Here is a 20563-nt window from a genome sequence, read left to right as displayed (position 1 = left end):
CTAATGCGGGCGCATGCGCCGGGCGCCTACATTTCCCAGTGTGCATTGCGGCTACGTACGCCGGACGGGCCTATTGATTTCGACGTGGACGTAAACGACGTAAATCCCGATTCGCGGACGACTTACGCAAACGACGTAAAAAATTTGAATCTCACGGCGGCCATACTTTAACATTGTTGTTCCACCTAATAGGTGGAATAACTTTAGGCCTGCTAATGCCTTACGGAAACGGCGTAAATCGACTGCGGCGGCCGGGCGTACGTTCGTGAATCGGCGTATAAACTCATTTACATATTCTACGCCGGCCGCAATGGAAGCGCCACCTAGCGGCCATCCAAAATATTGCAACCTAAGATAGGACGGCACAAGCCGTCCTATCTTAGATATGTTTAAGCGTATCTCTGTTTGAGCATACGCTTAAACATAGGTCGGCGTAGATTCTGAGTTAGGCGGGCTTATCTACTGATAAGCCAGCCTAACTCTTACTGAATCTACCTATAAGATCCGAAGGCGTACAAAGCCGTACGCCTGTCGGATCTTAGGGCTATCTATGCGTAACTGATTCTATGAATCAGTCACATAGATACACTCAGAGATACGCCGTCGTATCAGGAGATACGCCGTCGTATCTCTTCTGTGAATCTGGCCCTTTGTTCCTACAGTTTCAAACTTTTTGCAGATGATGTATTATTTGTATTATCTGTGTAAGGCCTCCAAGACAAATGAGAGTATTCATCAGGTTTCATCTCTGAAACTGAAAAGTTGCACAGTTTTCTTTTATTAAAGTGTTTTGCAAGGCAAGTATTTACATTGATTGGTGAATGCCTTGTATGTTTGCTGAGCCGTTTTTTCCTCTGCTATTCAATTGTGTTGACAGTGCATTTCTTTTTTTTTTTCTTGCTCTAGACAAAGTTCATGTCATCCTTCAATAATTGCTATTATGGTCTGCACATGTACAAGCAGAAATAATGTCCTACTCCTATAATACTAAGCTGATCATTGATCATTACTGTAAAATTCCATTATTGTAGTCTTGTTGTTTTGGTTATTTCAAACAGTACAATAATACCCGAAGCAACGGTTTATTATTAAGTGAATCATGCTCAAAGAGGAGAAAATCCATTACTCCATGGTACTCCAAAAAAGAATGCTGGATCATAGCCAGATTTATACTTTTCTCCTATTAAAGCAACCCTGCCAGTACAGTAAAGAATTAAAAGGAAACAGTCTGATGCACCACCAAATAATGAATCCTGCAACTAAGAAATCCAAATACCGTATATTCCCCATAGTTACAAATCGAATGAAATGTAAATCTTCTCCACCATACTAAAAAAATTGTTTTTCTTACAATCACTGTCCCCAACAGAGATTTCCATCACTTCTCCTCTGATCCCCTATGATCCACAAAAGAAGTGAGTAGAAATCGCTCCAGTGGGGGACACGAATGACAATAAAATCCTAACACATGTTAACCCTTGCCTACTCTGTCTGCAAAAGTCCTTTGTCTTTTGAAAGAAGGAGTTCTTATGACAATAATGTGTTTAACCACTTCCCGCCCAGTCCATAGTAAATTGACGTCCGGGAAGTGGTTGTATAATCCTGACTGGACATCTATTGACGTCCTGCAGGATTACATGCCGGCGCGCGGCCGTGGGGGCGTGCAGCACGGCGATCGGTAATGCGGGGTGTCAGTCTGACACCCTGCATCTCCGATCTCGGTAAAGAGCCTCCGGCGGAGGCTCTTTACCACGTGATCAGCCGTGTCCAATCACGGCTGATCACGATGTAAACAGGAAGAGTCGTTGATCTGCTCTTCCTCACTCGCGTCTGCCAGACGCGAGTAGAGGAGAGCCGATCTACGGCTCTCCTGATGGGGGGGCTTCACACTGATTGTTTATCAGTGCAGCCCCCCAACGGATGCTCACACTGGACCACCAGGGAAGCTGCCAGGACAACCAGGGGAAGGGGGCAACAAGAAAAAAAATTAGAACAATAGATGCCAATCAGTGCCCACAAATGGGATAAACAAGTGATGCCCAGCAAGAGACTTGCAGTCAGAGGCCACAGTGTCCTAAGGCCCATACACACTATTCGATTTTCTGCAGATTTGTCTTCAGATTTACCAAAACCATTTAATATGAGGTCAAGCCTTAAGAGTTTCAATTTGTATGCAATCAGGCAGGCCCTTGCACAACATGGTTTTTAGTAGATCTGAAGACAAACATCTAATAGTGTGTATGGGGCTTTAGGGAATAATATGCAGCAGTTATACAGTTATGAGACTCAAGTCTAGGTAAGTGCACTAATTTTGTTTAAGAGGAATTCAGAGAAAAAATCTAAATCTACGGTTTAGGTACAATTAACATTTCTAGATGTTCCATAAGAAAACATATATTTCAGTTTAGGTCAACTTTAAAAAAAAACATCAAGGACTCGTAATTTGATATTATGGGATATTCTGGAATTGTTTGGCCAATTGTTATTGAGTTTTTCAAATGCTGTTCTGGTCTGGATCCTACACCTAGCCTCATAAATAGTACAGCCAGATGATAAGTCAGGAATAGGTAGACCATTTTATCTGTGGGATATTCTGCATTCCGTGTGCATTGGCACAAGCAGGTAGACGTAATTTATTTCCTTTCACTTGTGATTAAGATTTTAATTGAGGCATGTTAGTATTCTAAATAAACGTCCACCTTTTATAACATATTAATTTTTCTTGCATGTACATTTTTTTCTCTCACTAGCAGCCTGGCAAATATGCAGACTAAATATAAATAGTGGCAAGCTGTACCTTGATCATGGAAGTGTTATATGTTCGCGAAAGGGCAGTGACTGACCCTTTTGTACTTTCATTTAAACAAACAAAAAACACAAAGTTATTAGGGAGTCGTCTGGAGAGTTGGGGATTGCCAGTTCTGGAAAGAGATTAGCTTTAACAAAATGTGGTGTATTTATTATAGGTACTTGTATAGCGCCGTCAAGTAATATACATATATATATATATAGTTCATTCACATCAGTCCCTGCCCTCAAGGAGCTTACAATCCAAGGTCCCTAACTCACATTCATACACACACATACTAGGGCAAAGTTAGACAGAAGCCAATTTCACCTACCAGCATGTCTTTTTGGAGTGTTGGAGGTAAAACCAGAGTACCTGGAAGAAACCCACGCAAGCACGAGGATAACATTCAGACTCCATACAGGTAGTGCCATGGTTGGCATTTGAACCAATGACCCCTGGTGCTTCTAGGTGGAAGCGCTAACCACTTAGGCCACGTACACACGGTCATTCCAAACCGATGAGAATGGTCCGACGGGCCATTTCCATCGGTTCACCGCTGAAGTGGCCTGATGGTCTGATGTGCGTACACACCATCGTTCCAAAAACCGATCGGGTCAGAACGCGGTGACGTCAAACACACGACGTGTTGAATAAAACGAAGTTCAATGCTTCCAAGCATGTGTCGACTTGATTCTGAGCATGAGTGGGTTTTGAACCGATGCTTTTCTGTACTAACCATCGGTTTGGACCAATTGGGCAGCGGTCCATCGGTTTGGTTTTGAAGCATGTTTGAAATTTTGGACCGAAGGAAAACAGACCGATGGGCTATACACACGGTCGGTTTGGACTGATGAATCTGAACCTCGGGCCATTCTCATTGGTTTTGTCCGACCGTGTGTACAGGGCCTTAGCCACCGTGTGATTTGGTATGTCCTTTTTTTAGTAATCAAAAAATATAGGTCCAAACTAGAGTTAACAACAAACTGTCCTGCAGCCCATAGCTCACAACCATACTGTAGCGATTTGTATGTGCAGAGTTTATAAAATTGGAAGATTTTTATGTTGCCAATTGTTTCTGACAGATTGTTACTTTTTTTCACCAAATTAGTTCAAGCACTTTAAAGTCTAAATATAAGCCTAGTACACATGGGCCAAATTATTATTATAATTATACAGGATGTATATAGCGCCAACAGTTTACGCATCGCTTTACAACTTGAGGGTAGACAGTACGAATACAATACACTTTAATACAGTAGGAATCAGAGGGCCCTGCTCCTTAGAGCTTACAATCTAAGAGAAATGTCAGGTGAACCGGCCGACACTCGGCCCATGTGTACGGCAGCCAACTTCTGTCGAATGGTCATGACCGAAATGGCTGAGGGAGGGGGGCGGTGTTCAACCCAAACTAGTAGTGTGTACATGCTTTGGGCTGGCCATACATTATACAATTTTCTTTAGATTTACCTTCAACTTTGTAGTACAGGGGCCTGCCTGATCGCATACAAATCAAAAGTGTTTAGGTGTGACCTCATATTATATGGAAGGACAATTTTATGAAAATTGTATAATATATGACCCAGCCTTTAGACCCCTTTCACACTGAGGCACTTCTAAACTGCCAGTAAAACACTGAGCACTCTTGTGGCACTTTTTGAGCGCTTTTGAAGAGCTATTCAGGCGCATTTCAATGGAGAGGGGCTCTTTTGTTTGTATCTCTTCAAAGATGCTGCTTGCAGGAGTTTTTCCACCTCCGTGACAGCGCATCGCCCCAGTTTGAAAGCATCTATTGATTTTTATTGGAAGCAGTTTTCATGAGCTTTTCAGGCACTTTTTATAGTGCAAAAGCACTTGGAAAAACTCCTCAGTGTGAAAGGGGTCTAACATGTCTTCTACATAGGGCAACTATGTGTCCAATTACTGTAGGCTGTTGTAGACCCAACTTGCCCAAAGTCCTCTCCTGGGAGCAAGACCTGTCCTGATTTTATCCATGAATATAACTATTGTACAGCTGCATCTCTTTTGGCCTTTTTGGGCCAAGTAGCTGGATCCGATGGTATGTTTGTTGTGCCCTGACTATATGAAGTGCTTGCACAATTAAGATTCCTATACACACACAAGCGAATGCCTGTCCATGCTTTAGGTAGATGCATCTTTAATCAGATTATAACATGCTGTACACCCTTGTAAGCAAAGACCTAAACACTATGTGGAGTTTCAAGGGCGTGCGTGGTACAGTAGTACAGAATGGTTAATACGTGCAACCACTACTGTCCTGAGATGTTGATCGGTTGTAGAATTAGCTTTCACCACATACATATATACGTAAGGGCAGTCTTTGACAGATTAGGTCCTAGGGTATATGGCATTTTTTGTGTGACAGGTAAAGTTTTCAATTAAACAAGACAAAAGCGACTAGTAAACATCTATTTTCACTGTTCTTATTTTAATAAACTGGAATCTGATTGCTAAGGAAAAGTGTACTTTACACACTCGTGTTGCACTTGCTGTGCTCTGTGTAAAAAGCCTGTTCATCTCTATACAGCAGTTCATTCTACACCTTACAGAATTCATTTGAAGTATTGCATTTTAAACAAGAAACATCAATTAACCTATCAAACCTTGTCAGCATAGGTGTGTTTATAGGATGACAGGGGCTTAGTCACAACATTTCATTGTGCTCTATGTAGCCGGGAGATGTAACTTGCATGATGCATAACATGTTCATTGTTGGCATATTACATGAACCCTCCACCTGCAAGCTGGCTGACTTGGCTCCTGGGCTAAGCGTGTTCATTTGTTTGTTCAGTTAGGAGAATCCTCACAGGGCAGGCAGCAAATTCCACGACAGATCCTTTGTTTTTCAATCTCCCTCCGCTCATTGATCTGGATTAATACTCTGGCGTGCCTGCAATTTGCACAACTTCAACACAATTTGTTTCTGCCTGGAGGGTGCATTTTGGAGCCGAATGAAGATTCATAGGGGTAGAAAATCAGGAATACGAGGCAGGAGGGAAAGTGGGTTAATGTATACGCAATTACCAACAGTAGCATCCAGCTTATCTGATTGGAAAACCTCCTTAATATCTCCCAGCAGATTCACTCACGCCTCCATCAACATTACCATGTTCAACTGAAAGAATCCTTACATACATGGCGTTTTAGTCCATGCACATAGATAAATATTTTATTTATAGGAATCAGGCATAGGCACTTAAAGTGAAAACACCACTGTGCCTCAGATGCAATAGTTTTCCATGTGTGTATGTATGTATATACAGTGCATTGAAAAAGTATTAATACCCCTTGAAATTTTCCGAATTTTGTCATATTGCAACCAAAAACGTAAATGTATTTTATGTGAAAGACCAACACAAAGTGGCACATAATTGTGAAGTGAATGGAAAATGATAAACGGTTTTCACTTCTTTCTTTTTTTACAAATAAATATGTGGAAAGTGTGGCGTGCATTTTTATTAAGCTCTCTAAAGCTCCTCCAGAGTTTCCATGGGCCTCTTGGCTGCTTCTCTGATTAATGCTCTCCTTGCCCTGGCCTGTCGGGTTAGGTGGATGGCCATGTCTTTGGTAGGTTTTCAGTTGTGCCATACTCTTTCCATTTTCAGGTAATGGATTGTACAGTGCTCCGTGAGATGTTGAAAGCTTGGGATATTTTTTTTATAACCTAACCCTGCTTTAAGCTTCTCCACAACTTTACCCTGACCTGTCTGGTGTGTTCCTTGGTATTCATGATGCTGTTTGTTTACTAAGATTCTCTACCAAACCTCTGAGGGCTTCACAGAACAGCTGTATTTGTACTGAGATTAAATTACACACAGGTGGATTCTATTTACTAATTAGGTGACTTCTGAAGGCAATTGGTTCCACTAGATTTTAACTAGGGGTATCAGATTTACGGGGGCTGAATACAAATGCACACCACACTTTTCACATATTTATTTGTAAAAAAAAAAAATGAAAACCATTAATCATTTTCCTTCCACTTCACAATTATGTGCCGCTTTGTGTTGGTCTATTACATAAAATCCCAATAAAATACATTTACGTTTTTGGTTGTAACATGACAAAATTTGGAAAATTTCAAGGGGTATGAATACTTTTTCAAGGCACTGTGTGTGCGTGTGTGTGTGTGTGTATGTATGTATGTATGTATGTGTGTGTATGTATGTATGTATGTATGTGTGTGTATATATATATATATATATATATATATATATATATATAATTGTACTGTGTACAGATCTATAACATTGGACTAAAAATATTACATTGAGGCATACTTCACACGAGGTGCACTGGGACTGCAAGCTGCCCAGCACAAACAAGACAAAAGCCTTGTTCCCAATAAGGACAGTTCACACCACTGCGTTGCATTAGCACATGCAGTACTTTTTTTTCACTGTAGCAGGATGCCATGCAAACTCATGTACAAAGCTTGAACTGCAGGCACTATTACTGACAGATTACAATATATTGTACCTTGGAAACTTTTAATAAACTTTTTTTACAGGTAAAAAAAATATACAGCATTACAAATCCAATGTGTGAATAGAAGTTAATGAAATGTCATGTGATATTTCAATAAGGTTCTAACAAAAAAATTTAAACAGTGATCGGTGCATTTGCACAGTTTAATCCCTGCGCACAGCAGCAGCCATGCAATCGAGCCTTAAAGCAGAATTAAACCCAAAATCAAACATTTATTATATTGTAGCTTACCTGTTCTAATGCTTCATTGGCAGCGCCTAAACTTGAGTTGATTAGCTTTTGTTTTTTTTGGTGCCATAGCTCCTAAACACAACTCCATAATAGCCTAAGTGTCCACATACACATAGGCTTTTACCAGAGTTTAGGAGCTGCTACGGTTAGGGGAGCTTTAACCTCCGTCTCTTGAACGTGCATCTGGAAAGTATTCTCAGTGTTTCACTTATTCCACATTTTGTTATGTTACAGCCCTAGGCCCTTTTCACACAGGCTTTCTGATCAGATCGCCTGTCAGTTTTTCAGGCAGACCTGATCGGAGGCTCCATTCAACCCTATGGTGCAGCCGATGTCAGCTGTGAAGTGTCCGCTGACACCCGCTGCTATCCGATCCGATCCCCTCCAGACGAATGGAGACCCTATTTTCTATTAGTCTGGTGTGTCGGATCTGATGAAAACTGACAGGCGGTCTGTTTTCATTCAATCTCGCCATAGAGGAGAGCAGGGCTCTGACCTGTCATCCACCTGCTCAGCGGGGATCAGCGTATCGATCCCCTACTGACCAAGCAGAGTTCACTGAGCGGACAAGTCTGAATCTGAAATTACCCTTATTCCAAAACGGATTAAATTCATTATTTTCCTCAAACTTCTAAAAAAAATGCCCCATAATGACAACGTGAAAGAAGTTTGTTTGAAATCTTTGCAAAATTATTATAAATAAAAAACGAAAAAAATCACATGTACATAAGTATGCACAACCGTATCCATGGCTCTGGCTGGACTACTCAAGGACATTCACAAAGTTGTCCCATAGCCACTCCTTTGTTATATTGGCTGTGTGGTTAGGGTAAATGTCCTGTTGAAAGATGAACCTTTGCCCCAGTCTGAGGTCCAGAGCGCTCTGGAGCAGGTTTTCATCAAGGATGTCTCTGTACATTGCTGCATTCATCTTTCCCTCTATCCTGACTAGTCTCCCAGTTCCTGCTGCTAAAAAAACATCCCCACTGCATAAAGTTGACACCAACATGCTTCACTGTAGGGTGGTATTGGCCAGGTGATGAGTGGTGTCTGGAGAGAATTATGTTTCTCAGAGTCTGAGAGTCCTTCAGTTGCCTTTTGGCCAATTTCTAGGCGGGCTGTCATGTGCCTTTTACTGAGGAGTAGCTTCCGTCTGGCCACTCTACCATACAAGTCTGATTGGTGGAGGGCTGCAGAGATAGTTGTTCTTCTGGAAGATTCTCCCCTCTCCACAGAGAGGGGAGAATCAGGTTCTTGGTCACCTCCCTGACTAATACCCTTCTCCCCCAATCGCTCAGTTTGGCTGAGCGGTCCACTCTAGGAAGAGACCCGGTGGTTTCACACTTCTTCCACTTATGGATGATGGAGACCACTGTGCTCATTGGGACCTTCAATGCTGCAGAAATTGTTCCTTACCCTTACCCAGATCTGTGCTTCGATGCAATCCTGTCTCTGAGGTCTACAGACAATTCCTTGGACTTCATTGCTTGGTTTGTGCTCTGTAATGCACTGTTAACTGAGGACCCTTGTATAGACCAGTGTGTGCCTTTCCAAGTAATGTCCAATTAACTGAATTTACCATAGAACGACTCCAATCAAGTTGAAACATTTCAAGGATGATCAGTGGAAACATGATGCACCTGAAGCTCAATTTTGAGTGTCATTAAGGCTGTGAATACTTATGTACATGGGATTTTTTGGTTTTCTATTTTTATTTAATTTGCAAAGATTTGAAACAAACTTATTTTACACTGTCATTATGCGGTATTGTTTATCGAATTTTGAGGAAAATAATGAATTTAATCCATTTAGGAATAAGGCTGTATCATAATAAAACGTGAAAAAAGTGAAATGCTGTGAATACTTTCCGGATGCATTGTATTACAGGTAGTTGTTATAAAAAAGGGAACCAGGAATTTTTAAGTCTCAGGCCCCATACACACGATAGAATCCATCCGCAGATATATCCCAGCAAATGGGTTTCTGCGGATAGATCCTATGGTGTGTACACGCCAGCGGATCTGTTTCCGCTGAGAAATCTCCTCTGGGATGGATTCCAGCAGATCGGATATTTGCTGACATGCACAACAAATCCATCTGCTGGAATCCATTCCAACGGATGGATCCGCTCGTCTGTACAGACTTACCGGATCCATCCGTCCAAAGGGATTCCCCGCACGCGTCGTAATGATTTGACGCATGCGTGGAATTCCTTATATGACAGCGTCGCGCCCGTCGCCGCGTCATAATAGCGGCGACGGCGCGACACGTCATCGCCAGAGGATTTCAGCGCGGATTTCAATGCGATGGTGTGTACACGCCATCGCATAGAAATCTTCTGAAATCCTCGAGAGGATTTATCCGCGGATACGGTCCGCTGGACCGTATCTGCGGATAAATCCTCTCGTGTGTATGGGGCCTTATTGTGAAAGGGTGGACTATGGAATTGTTGGGGTTAAATGTATTAATTAGTGGTAGATGGTAATTTGCATCTATTAAATGGATTAATGTCCACAGCCACATTATGATTGAATGGTAGAGAGCGGTATTTAATGATGCTGTTTCACTTTCCGCATTGTGCAGTTGTTCAGGATCTGCAGACCTCTATTAATAAATAATGATGATGGCAATTCATTAGAACAGACGGAGCAGGTTGCTGCTTTAACCATTTAACACACAGTTGGTGAACATAATGTTGGAGCCCCTGTCTTTTGGAAGCAAGAAAACGTGTGAATATATTTTACAAGGTGTGATTTAAGAGTTCAGCCGTCTTTTGCGGGGGATCAATGCAACAGCTGTTGTTTTATCCCCTCCATAACAATCGAGACAATTAATAAAATAACATGCTTGTTTTGCATATTCAATCCAGAGCCCAGGATTTATTATTTTTATTTCTAAATGAAAATGTTATTTTATGGTATTATCTGTGTAGCCATAAAGTATTTTTTAATTTCCATTTTTTTTTTATCGTGGAACAAACGGAAAAAAAGAGCCAAGTTAGATACAGGGAATTCATTTTACGTTAGGTAGCATGTTTTAGCTTTTTCAAATGGGCCACCGGTGCAATGAAACTGCAATTTCTGGCTGGGACAAGAATTCAGCCAGTGAAGTCTAAATGACAGTCTTGTATACATGTTTCAGCTTGCTGGTTATTAAAGTCAGAGTCTTGGTGCATGGACAGCTAATGGAAAACGAGTATTGCTAGCTCCCATGTTTCTTACAAATTCCCTTCTAAAACCGTTGCTACTTCACTTATTTAGTGGTTATCGTACTTTTGTAGTTGCTTTGCCTTCAATAAAGTGGTTACTTTGTAAACTCACTAGGGCCCCCAAAATGTATTCACAATGTGCTGCACCTATTAACATGTCTGTAGAAGATCATTCATGTTACATCATTAATTGACAGGTAAAAACAAAGACTAATCAGTGTGGTAAATAAAATGTAAGTATGTTGGTATTCTTTGCCCAAACAATCCGTAGGTCATTATCCCCAAATTACTGTAATTGATTCTAAAATGTCTAGCTGGGACATCTCTGTCACTTGATCAATATCATATGAACATAATATTGCAGAGTTTTTATTATATTTCTTTGCCAATTAAAAAAAAAACCTATTATAAATACCTTGTGGGAGATGGCCCAGCTACCGATCCTTATAGGTTTTGGGACAATAGGTGTACTTTTACAGCACAGAGGCAGACAGTTGGCTAGTCTGAACCAATATTGGGTGATTTAAGCTAGAAATAAAAAGTCACACAGCAAGAAGATTTTCCCATTACAGGTTAAAAATTGTATTTGATTTGTTGCTGTGGGATACTCATCCTTTGTTTTCTTCTGGCGTTTATAAAGTGCATTATGATTCATTGCAGTTCTCTAGCCCTTACAGGCATCATTGTTTAACGGAGCTTGATTGAACTTTTAATGTAAGTGTGATTCTGTTTACTAAAAGGGCATCCTTAGCCCTTCTACCAGTTTGCCCATTAAACTCTTCCACGCAACTAAGGCACGCCAAGGGAGCGGCCATTGCTAGATACAGTCATTCTCTTCAATGGCATGTATGAATGATTTTGATATTTATGTGGTAATGGGGGCAGATACTTTATTTGTTCGCAAAAGTATTCACACTTATGATTACTCTTTAATGTGTCCTCTGTGTATTTTAGTAATTAGCTATGCCACATTCTCAAAAATATTGGTTCAGCCTACAAGATATCTGCCTGTGTGTACAAATAATTACCAATATTTGAACACACCTTATTCACGTTTTTCTTTTTTTTAATGTATTATATTATTGCATGTGTGAAGAAAACCCAATAAATTCTTAATATGAGTGTAAATGCTGAAAACAGCATGCATTAGCTTCTGACTAATTTTGTTAAACAGATAATTGTGTTGGGCATCAAATTTAGATTGCTAGTTCCACAGAAAATGAATATTTCAGTATTGATTAGTGTATGGATTAGCGTTCATCATTTTGATAACTTTTCTCTTTGCCATCACTCAGAATTCCTCTTGGCTGATTTTTGGTCTGTTTACTCGGGTCTCCAGTGCTGAATTCTCCTTTTAACTTAGGTTTAGTGATGAGTAAAGGGATGTTAACCAAAGTGAACATTCACGTTCAGTTTAATATATAAATATAAGTTACTGGAAAGATTTTCTTGGTTGCCACCATGTGTTTTTTTTCCTTTTCTGGTGCATATATGGCACATGTTTGTAAATGTTTTTTTTTTTATATATATATACAAGAACTTGACAAGTCTCTACTATTCTAGTTATGTATATCCTGCAATCAAGGCCTAATGTACAGTATATTCCTGGTCATCTTAAATCTACTGTTTTGTGTAACCCACTTCTACCCCAGTCAAGTAGCTGTTCCTAGCATTATACAAGCAAGATTAAATAACATACCCAAACAGGTTACACTGGACACTTCCTTAGTGGCGAAGCAAAATGCTTTTGGGGCATGGCCTGACGGGAGCCAAGGCTGAGGTTGACACATACCATCTTAAGTGGGCTTGCTTCGATGTGTGGCTTAAGTGATAATCATACTTCCACACTGAGTCTGGAAGGTACACCTAACACTGATGAGTAAAGGACACTGTAGGATTACAAGTATAATTTAATAAAGAGAATGGGTCCTGATGAACATTAAAATGGCATCTAAATGGATTTAGGTCCAATTTTGATGACTATATAAACAATATGGTAAATCTTTTATTCAATAGTTTGTGTATTTGTTCAGCAGGGTTTCCCATCTTGTTTAATTACATTATACATCTAATTTTATCTTGATGCAGAGGTGTATCCAGCTATTTTACTGGAGTTCAGCTGTTTATCATCTGTAACATATATACTCCTATTCTGCCAGCAGTATGGTCATAGATGTATGGAAAAGCATAGAATAATATCCCACCTAGTAAAATTCAGCAACAGTACAGGCATGGCCCTTTTATACCCTGGAATGTTTTTTCACTGTCAGAAGCATTATGAGTGACACCTCTGGAAACCCTACCATAGGCAATGTTTTTTGTTGGCTAAGCATAAATTGGCACTGTGGGTATCCGAATTCCAAAGCTTAAACCAAGGAGAAGCTGAGGTCAAGGTTGTGTATAGGTAGATATCAACCTGCTGGTCTGATATATGTAACCAGCATGTAACACTTTCATCCACTACCAAATACTGAAATATCTATTTTCTTGGACTTAGCCTTATTTACTGTAATATGCACAATCAGGTTTTTGGAAGGGTGAATACAAATCAGTGTGATTCAAACTGATCCTGCATGCTAGCAAAATTCCATAATTATTTGAATTATTAAAACCAAATCGTAGATAATATAGCTGAAAGAATAACCATGTTGTAGAAATTGACAGTGTCTTTTTTTTATTTTTCCTCAACAGCCCCCCATCCTATAGGAAACCATTAAGTTATGATGACGAGCGGGACAATTTTGAAAGTACATATCAATCTAAATATTCCCCTCGGAGCTACCTGAGCGACAGTGACACAGAAACCAAATCCTCTGAAGCATTATCCTAACCATGCTGAGCGTGTGAAAGTTATTGCTACGCTGGAGAATGTGGGCACACTGCAATGTCCATGGATTGAGATTTGCAGTTTCTGTACATGTCCATGGAACAGTCTACTGGCTTCCAAATGATGATCATCTCAGACTTGGCTAGATAACTCCACTTCTGCCCAGATCCTGCCTCTCTCACTGCATGGGCTAATTTCTGCATTTAAAGTTGAAGGTGGCTTCCATCGGATTGTTCATGCTTGACAGTTGGTGGAAGAGTAAACAGATATAAATTATTACTCTGATCTTTTTTCTGAAAATTTTTCCCCCCCTTTTTGGAACATTGAATTGTAACACAGTAACTGGGATTTCCACTGTCCTTGGGTCAAAAGAGCTCCTATCTGTAAACACTAGAAGGACGTGTAGTCCCAAGCGATCGTTATAGGTGCTGCTTCCATGGAGTGCCGCGCTAAATGGTGCCTTTTATTTGCCCTCTTTATTGATCTTTTAATGCTTTCCAGACCATTCAAAGTGATGATCCTGTACCTTTTTATTTACATATGTTTATTATGTATATACACTTGGTTTCCTGATTAACTAAAGAAAAGACAGCAGGTGTCAAAAAGAATAAAAGATCACACAGGCTGGCTCTGGTGGGGGTCATACTTCAGACATGCTGTTCACAGAAATGTGACGAAAAAGAGCAGCTTGGGTAAAAGCTGTGCACATTGCATTGTGGGTAAAAAGGGTGGTATTCTCACTGCAAAGACTAAAACAAATAATATGAAGTACACAGTGTTCCTATAATTGCTAGCCTGCCAGAAGGGCCTGCATCAAATCTTTTATATTGGTATATCCAGGTGCGATACCAAAAATGTAAAACTATTTTGGTAAAAAATGTGTATGTACATTAGGAATCTCCTTCGAAGATATGCAAAAAAAATAAAAAATGCAAGTTCTTAGCATGGCTAACTAGGAAGTCTTGATTGTCCTGTAGGAATGACTTGAGTTGTCCTAAACCACAATGTACAGCTGTAATTGTTCTCATTCATCTGTATAAACTCATGGCAATAACAAAATCTTCCAATAAAAGGCAGGCAGTATACCGATATGCCTGACATAAATAATTGCTTCTGATTCACCAGAAATCTTGCAGATACAGAAAAAAATTGCCATTAGCATGTTTTTGAAGGTGCATGCTCCAAGGATTGTCATCCAGATCCTTGTGGATCTCTTACTGGAAACCTTATTGCTGGTCAGTGATTCAACAAGTAGCAAAGGAAGCATAAGAATGACAACATGGGGGCATTAACCTTTGGGAACTAATCGATCACGGCAGCTCCCATATTTCTATACTGGGCAAGTTCTTTTAAAAGTGTACCTGTTGCTATCGATCACGTTGTACGCTTTTGCAGTATTTAGGAGAATGCAACCTTTCCACTTATTATACAAATGCTAATCTATGAGGCTGCTATGCTGCCAACTGGTACCCTTTTAAAGCTGAACTCCAGGAGCAACTTTGTAAAATCTGCTGGATTACGATAGGTTAGGTCCAATGAGGTGTATGCCACCTTTAGACTTATGTCTTTAATTTACAGTTTACATTTTTACTGAGCTCCAGGAGTACAGCTTTCTCTATAGCTCTGACACTGGACCTTCTGGTCTCCAACAGCTGCAGAGTCTCATGCAGCTGCTGTGCTTGTCCCTCCTCACCTTCTGCCCAGTCAGAGTGCTTTGTATTATGTGAACCCCTTCACAAAATACAAAGCCTTCTGTACATGAACAGTAGAGGGGAGAGCCAGGCAGAGATGCTGTTTATAAGATAGGGGGCCAGATCCTCAAACGAATTACGCCGGCGTATCTATGGATACGCCGCGTAATTTCAAAGTTCCCTCGTCGTATCTCTGTTTTGTATCCACAAAACAAGATGCAATGGAATCTGGGCTCGATCCGACAGGCGTACGTCTTAGTACGCCGTCGGATCGTAGGTGTATATTAACGCTGGCTGCTAGGTGGCGTTTCCGTCGAATTCCGCGTTGAGTATGCAAATTAGCTAGATTCGGCGATCCACGAACGTACGTACGTCCGGCCGGCGCATTTTTTTTACGTTTGGCTTTTTCCGGCTTATAGTTACCCCTGCTATATGAGGCGTATCCTATGTTAAGTATGGCCGTCGTTCCCGCGGCGAATTTTGAAAATGTTACGTCGTTTGCGTAAGTCGTTAGCAAATAGGGCTTTGCGTAGAATGACATCACCGTCGTAAGCATTGGCTTGTTTCGGTTTAATTTCGAGCATGCGCACTGGGATACAAATGGGAAAAAAATGTCATTTACGTCGGGTCACAACATATTGCCATAAAACATGCCCCCATCACATACATTTGAATTGCGCACCCTTATGCCGCCTAAGTTGCACTACGCCGCCGTAACTTGCAGCGGGAAATCTTTGAGGATGCAAAAAAAAAGTAAGTTACGGCGGCGTAGTGTATCTCAGATACACTACGCCGGACGGAGAGAAGCGCCGCGCTTCGTGGATCTGGCCCTGGGTCTCTCCCATCAGAGCACCTGGAGTGTAGTGATAGCTACAGTATAACAATAGCTCAGTATAACAATCAGTGTAAAAAAGACTGAAAAGTCTACAAAGTGGCATGCACCTCTCTGAACTTAAACCATAGTAAGCCAGCAGATTTTACAAACTGTCAATTACTGGAGCTCAGATTCATGTGCAAATTTAATTTCAGAGCAAACCATAAGCCTCAAAGGAAACATTGCAGGCTTTTTTTTTAAAATCTTTTAATGGAGGTTTTAGTTTATTACTGGAAGAGTGGTGTGTGTTCTTAGTTCTTGTACCTTTTTGAAGGACCTCTGTTGCAAAAATATTGTATTCTAATATGATTGTGCATACAAAAGTAATGATTATCAGTGTTGTAATTCCTTTAATTTACATGCCGTTATTGTTTTCTTCACATTTACATGCCGACAAAGCTGATGACGAGCAAAAGTGACAGTGATAGGTTTTGGGACAAACTATAACATGGCCAGAGGTGCTTGAGCAGTTTCAGCAAATGCGGGCAATGTTGTAGTTTGTCCCTATCGTTTTCATTGTCACCATGCTGGACATCTTGGTCTGCAGGTAAATGTGTTGAATATATACTTGATAACTATCAATACAAGAATTAACCACAGTATCTAAATGCAGTTTTTTTTGTGATTATGGTCCTTTCGGTTTCACCACATCTGTATTACTGTATGTATGTTAACTACACAGAGCAGAGATGCAACGAAGTTGGCTTGTGGTAGAGTTGGCCACTATTTAGAAGGATGTATGAGGGGATTCAAAGGGAGTATATAACTGTAGGGTAAATGTAACTGAGGTGACCTATTTCCCTTCACTCCCTTTCTCCAGCCTTTTCTTTGGAACTCACCACAAGTTGTCCCCGTCACATTTAGCTCACCCACAGTCCACATTTCTAGAGCTGTCGTAGAGGAATGAGCCACACCTTAAACATGACACTTGCAGAGTACACTTAAACCCCATCCTTGGAAGACCAATTTCTTCTGCAGCCTTCCACCATCACAGCACTATCTTTATTTATATAGACTACTTGTGATAAACCGTGTTTGTGGGAGGAAATAGAGAATGGCCATCTTCTGGTTTTACACAGATGTATGTATTGATTGCTTTTCACTTTTTAAACTTGTGTTTTAATTTCCAGATCCATGCTGATTTCAGTAAACTGTGCAATAAAAAGTACCAAGATGCTTGAAGTTCTGCATGTAATCCATTGATATTGGGTTAAGGGATGTGAATTCCTCTTCCAAGGAAGAGAATTTTTTTTAGCAATTGATTATTCATGTCAAAAAGTAATTGGTAATTATATGAAGTGTACCTGTTGTTATACTACAGCTGAGCCTGGGATTTTGTGTAAACAATCTGTCACGGCATTGACAAATGTTACTATAGAAACAAAATGCTGCCACTCTTTCTGCCCCCAAAATGGCTGCCTCCTCTGTGTGTAGGTAATGGGTACACTTTAGAATGGATATTTTCCAAATTTGTTCCCTGGTGGCCACTAAAAGCTTGAGCAACAATGTCTATAGCTGAGGAGATACCTGTAAGCAAACCACATGCTGTGTATATCCCTGGTAGAAGATCAATCCCACAAGACAGTGTGGTAATGAAGGCCCAGCTATCCATATTTTAGATATACTCGAGCTGCTGCTTTTTTTTATCAACTGTGTGTAAGTAAATTGAAATAAAAAATATCAGACTGGTTATGTTTTGTTTACTGTATCATACACATTATTCCGAAAACAAAAGGCATAGTTCACTTTTGGAACTATATGTTGCACCCATGATTAAAGTTTAACATTGTTGCATTCCCCAACCTTCACCCCCCTCTTAAACTTGCCCCCACTTGCAGGGTGCTTCTTGCTTCCAGTGGAAATTTGGCTTGGCAGTGTGAGGCTCTGCCCTTACAGTTGTCAGCCATATATACGGAGATCTGTGAATGGGAATACTATAAGTCCCATCTGTCACAACACCACTGTGACTCAGCAGATCACGCCAGCAGCAGAATGGCAATGTCACCACACTTGGACTATTGTTTGCTTCCTCCAGCCATATAACAGGTCTGTACCTCCTTACAATTTTTTTTTTCTGACAACCACATGTTAAAAGTGGTGGCTGTTGAAAAGAGATTTGTAGGAGTTAAGAAGCCTGGTCTGCCCCTGCTCCCACCCCTATTCTAAGCCTTATACTAACTAGCCTGTAAAGGAAAGATGTGTATACTTGCCTAATCTGGGGGGTTCTGGTCCAGTCACGTAATCTGCTTCCAGCCCCGACTTCAGGGGAAAGGAGGGACAACAGACAACAGATGCCCTATAGGAAGTCAGTGGGTGATGTCACTGTACAGGCACTGCAACCATTGTTTCTCTTCTGCCCTCAAACCGACCGCTGATGGGATCAATTGACCAGACTGGAATGCCCTTAGATTAGGTAAGTATAACCTCTTTCCTTTACAGCGGGTTTGAGCTTAGGTTTATTATTAACATATTATTATTATTATTATACAGGATTTATATAGCGCCAACAGTTTGCACAACGCTTTACAAAATTAAGGCAGACATTAGTTACAATATACTTCAATACAAGAAGGCTCTGCTCGTTAGAGTTTATAGTCTAAGAGGGTTGGTCAAATGATACAAAAAGTAATAACTGTGGGGATGAGCTGATAGAGAAAGTAAAAAACAGTTTATTAGATAGGAGCAGGATAGGCTTCTTTAAAGAGATGGATTTTCAGGGGTTGCCCAAAGATGGAGATAGTCTGACAGATTGGGGTAAGGAGTTCCAGAGGATGGGAGAGACTCTAGAGAAGTCCTAGAGGCGAGCATAGGAGGAGGTGATGAGGGGGCTAGAGAGCAGGAGGTCTGGGAAGACCGAAGAGAATGATTTGGTTGGTATATTGAGATCAGGTTAGTGTTGTATCTGGGGGCATAATGGTGTGGATGGCTTTGTAAGTTGTTAGAATTTTGAATTGTATTTGTGAGGGGTGAGCAGAAAGCCAATGGAGAGACTTGCAGAGAGGGGTAGCAGACACTGCAAGGTTGGTAAGGTGGATGAGTCTGGAAGTAGCATTCATGATGGACTAAAGGTAGTATAACCTATATAAAAGGTAAGAAGGGAGTTGCAGTAGTCAATACGAGAGATAACCAGGGAGTGAACTTGAAGCTGTGTGGTGTCTGTTAAAAAGGGGTGTATTTTGGAGATGTTGTGGAGGTTGAGGCAGCATGATTTGGACAGCGATTGGATGTGCAGCCAAAAGGAGAGTTATGTGGGGGAGGAAATATTATGGGCTCAGTTTTGGATCGTTTTTAGGAAGTGGTGTGACATTTATATTGTTACGTCTGTTATTAAATCACTGAAATATGAGGAAACTGATGGGGTGAACTGAGAGGTTGAAAGATAGATTTGGGTCTTGTCAGCATAGAAATGGTTTTGGAAGCCATGGGAAGCTATCAGTAGACCCAGGGAAGAGGTTTCTGCACTTCAAGGCCAACAGGGAACCTATGACTAGTGAACAGCAAATTGATTCACAAAATAACAGTAATGTTCAGAAAACAATAAACTTTACATTCCTTTGAGATTCCTGAGATGTGTATTAGGGACTGTATTTTTCTAAAGAAAAGTGTCCCGGTGCTAAACATTGCTGCAGCATTGTATACTAATTTCACACATTTCTGTAAATCCTCCAAGGGCAACAGCCAACAACATGCATGGCAGGTGGTCAGAGCAAAAAACAGACCGTAAGAGAGTCAGTATATTGATGGCCAGGTCAGACACAAACCGTCCACGTTCTTCGAAGGTAAATGTAATAGGTTCATACTAGCAAAGGTAACAAACTGATAATCAGAATAAACATAGTCAAGCAAAGTACAAATGTAGTGCAAATATAAATAAATAATTCAAGGCACAAAAAGTTGGACAGAAAACAGAGGCAGACATTCTTTTATGCTGGCCATACATGGATGGAAATTCTCTCCTCAATCGGCCAAATTACGATCCATGTATGGGCTATGTGTTTGTGAACACGTTGATCTAACCAGCCTGTTGGATTTTTCCTGCTGGCTATAGCTAAGCCTGATTGATTCCCCCATCAACATCGAATGTGTGGCTGGGGGGGAATCGGTTCATTTATTTTTTTCGACCCGCTGAGCAAACATACCAATTTGTTAATCAGATGCTGGTTTGGAGTTGTGGCCTCTCCACTAATGATGGCAAGTAAGGACACAAGTGTACAGCAGAGACATGAGTCTGCAGTGCTGAGTATAGACCAGCAATAAAAGGGGGTTTAGGTCTGATCATTACACCTATATTATAATGTCCATTCCTGTCCTTTTCAGCAAAAGCGAGAGAAAACCGATGAGAATGGTCCGGACCATTTTCATCGGTTCACCGCTGAAGTGGCCTGATGTGTGTACACACCATCGCTCCAAAAACCGATCGGGTCAGAACGCGGTG

The 20563-nt window shown here is 40.8% G+C and overlaps 1 protein-coding gene across 7 annotated transcripts in view; it reads left to right on the top strand.

The window, feature by feature from the left end:
- Window positions 1-13516, top strand: part of MYO18A (myosin XVIIIA) — a 475424-nt gene extending 461908 nt beyond the window's left edge. For all 7 annotated transcript variants that reach the window (XM_040338545.1, XM_040338542.1, XM_040338541.1 and 4 more), the window contains one exon: window positions 13428-13516. The gene's annotated coding sequence lies outside the window, so the exon portion shown is untranslated. The remainder of the gene's footprint in view (window positions 1-13427) is intronic.
- Window positions 13517-20563: the final 7047 nt, after the last annotated feature.

Source organism: Rana temporaria, chromosome 2 (assembly GCF_905171775.1).
Source record: "Rana temporaria chromosome 2, aRanTem1.1, whole genome shotgun sequence".
Lineage (NCBI taxonomy): Eukaryota > Metazoa > Chordata > Amphibia > Anura > Ranidae > Rana > Rana temporaria.
Note: the sequence above shows the minus strand (reverse complement) of the source record. Positions and strands in the feature narration are given on the sequence as shown.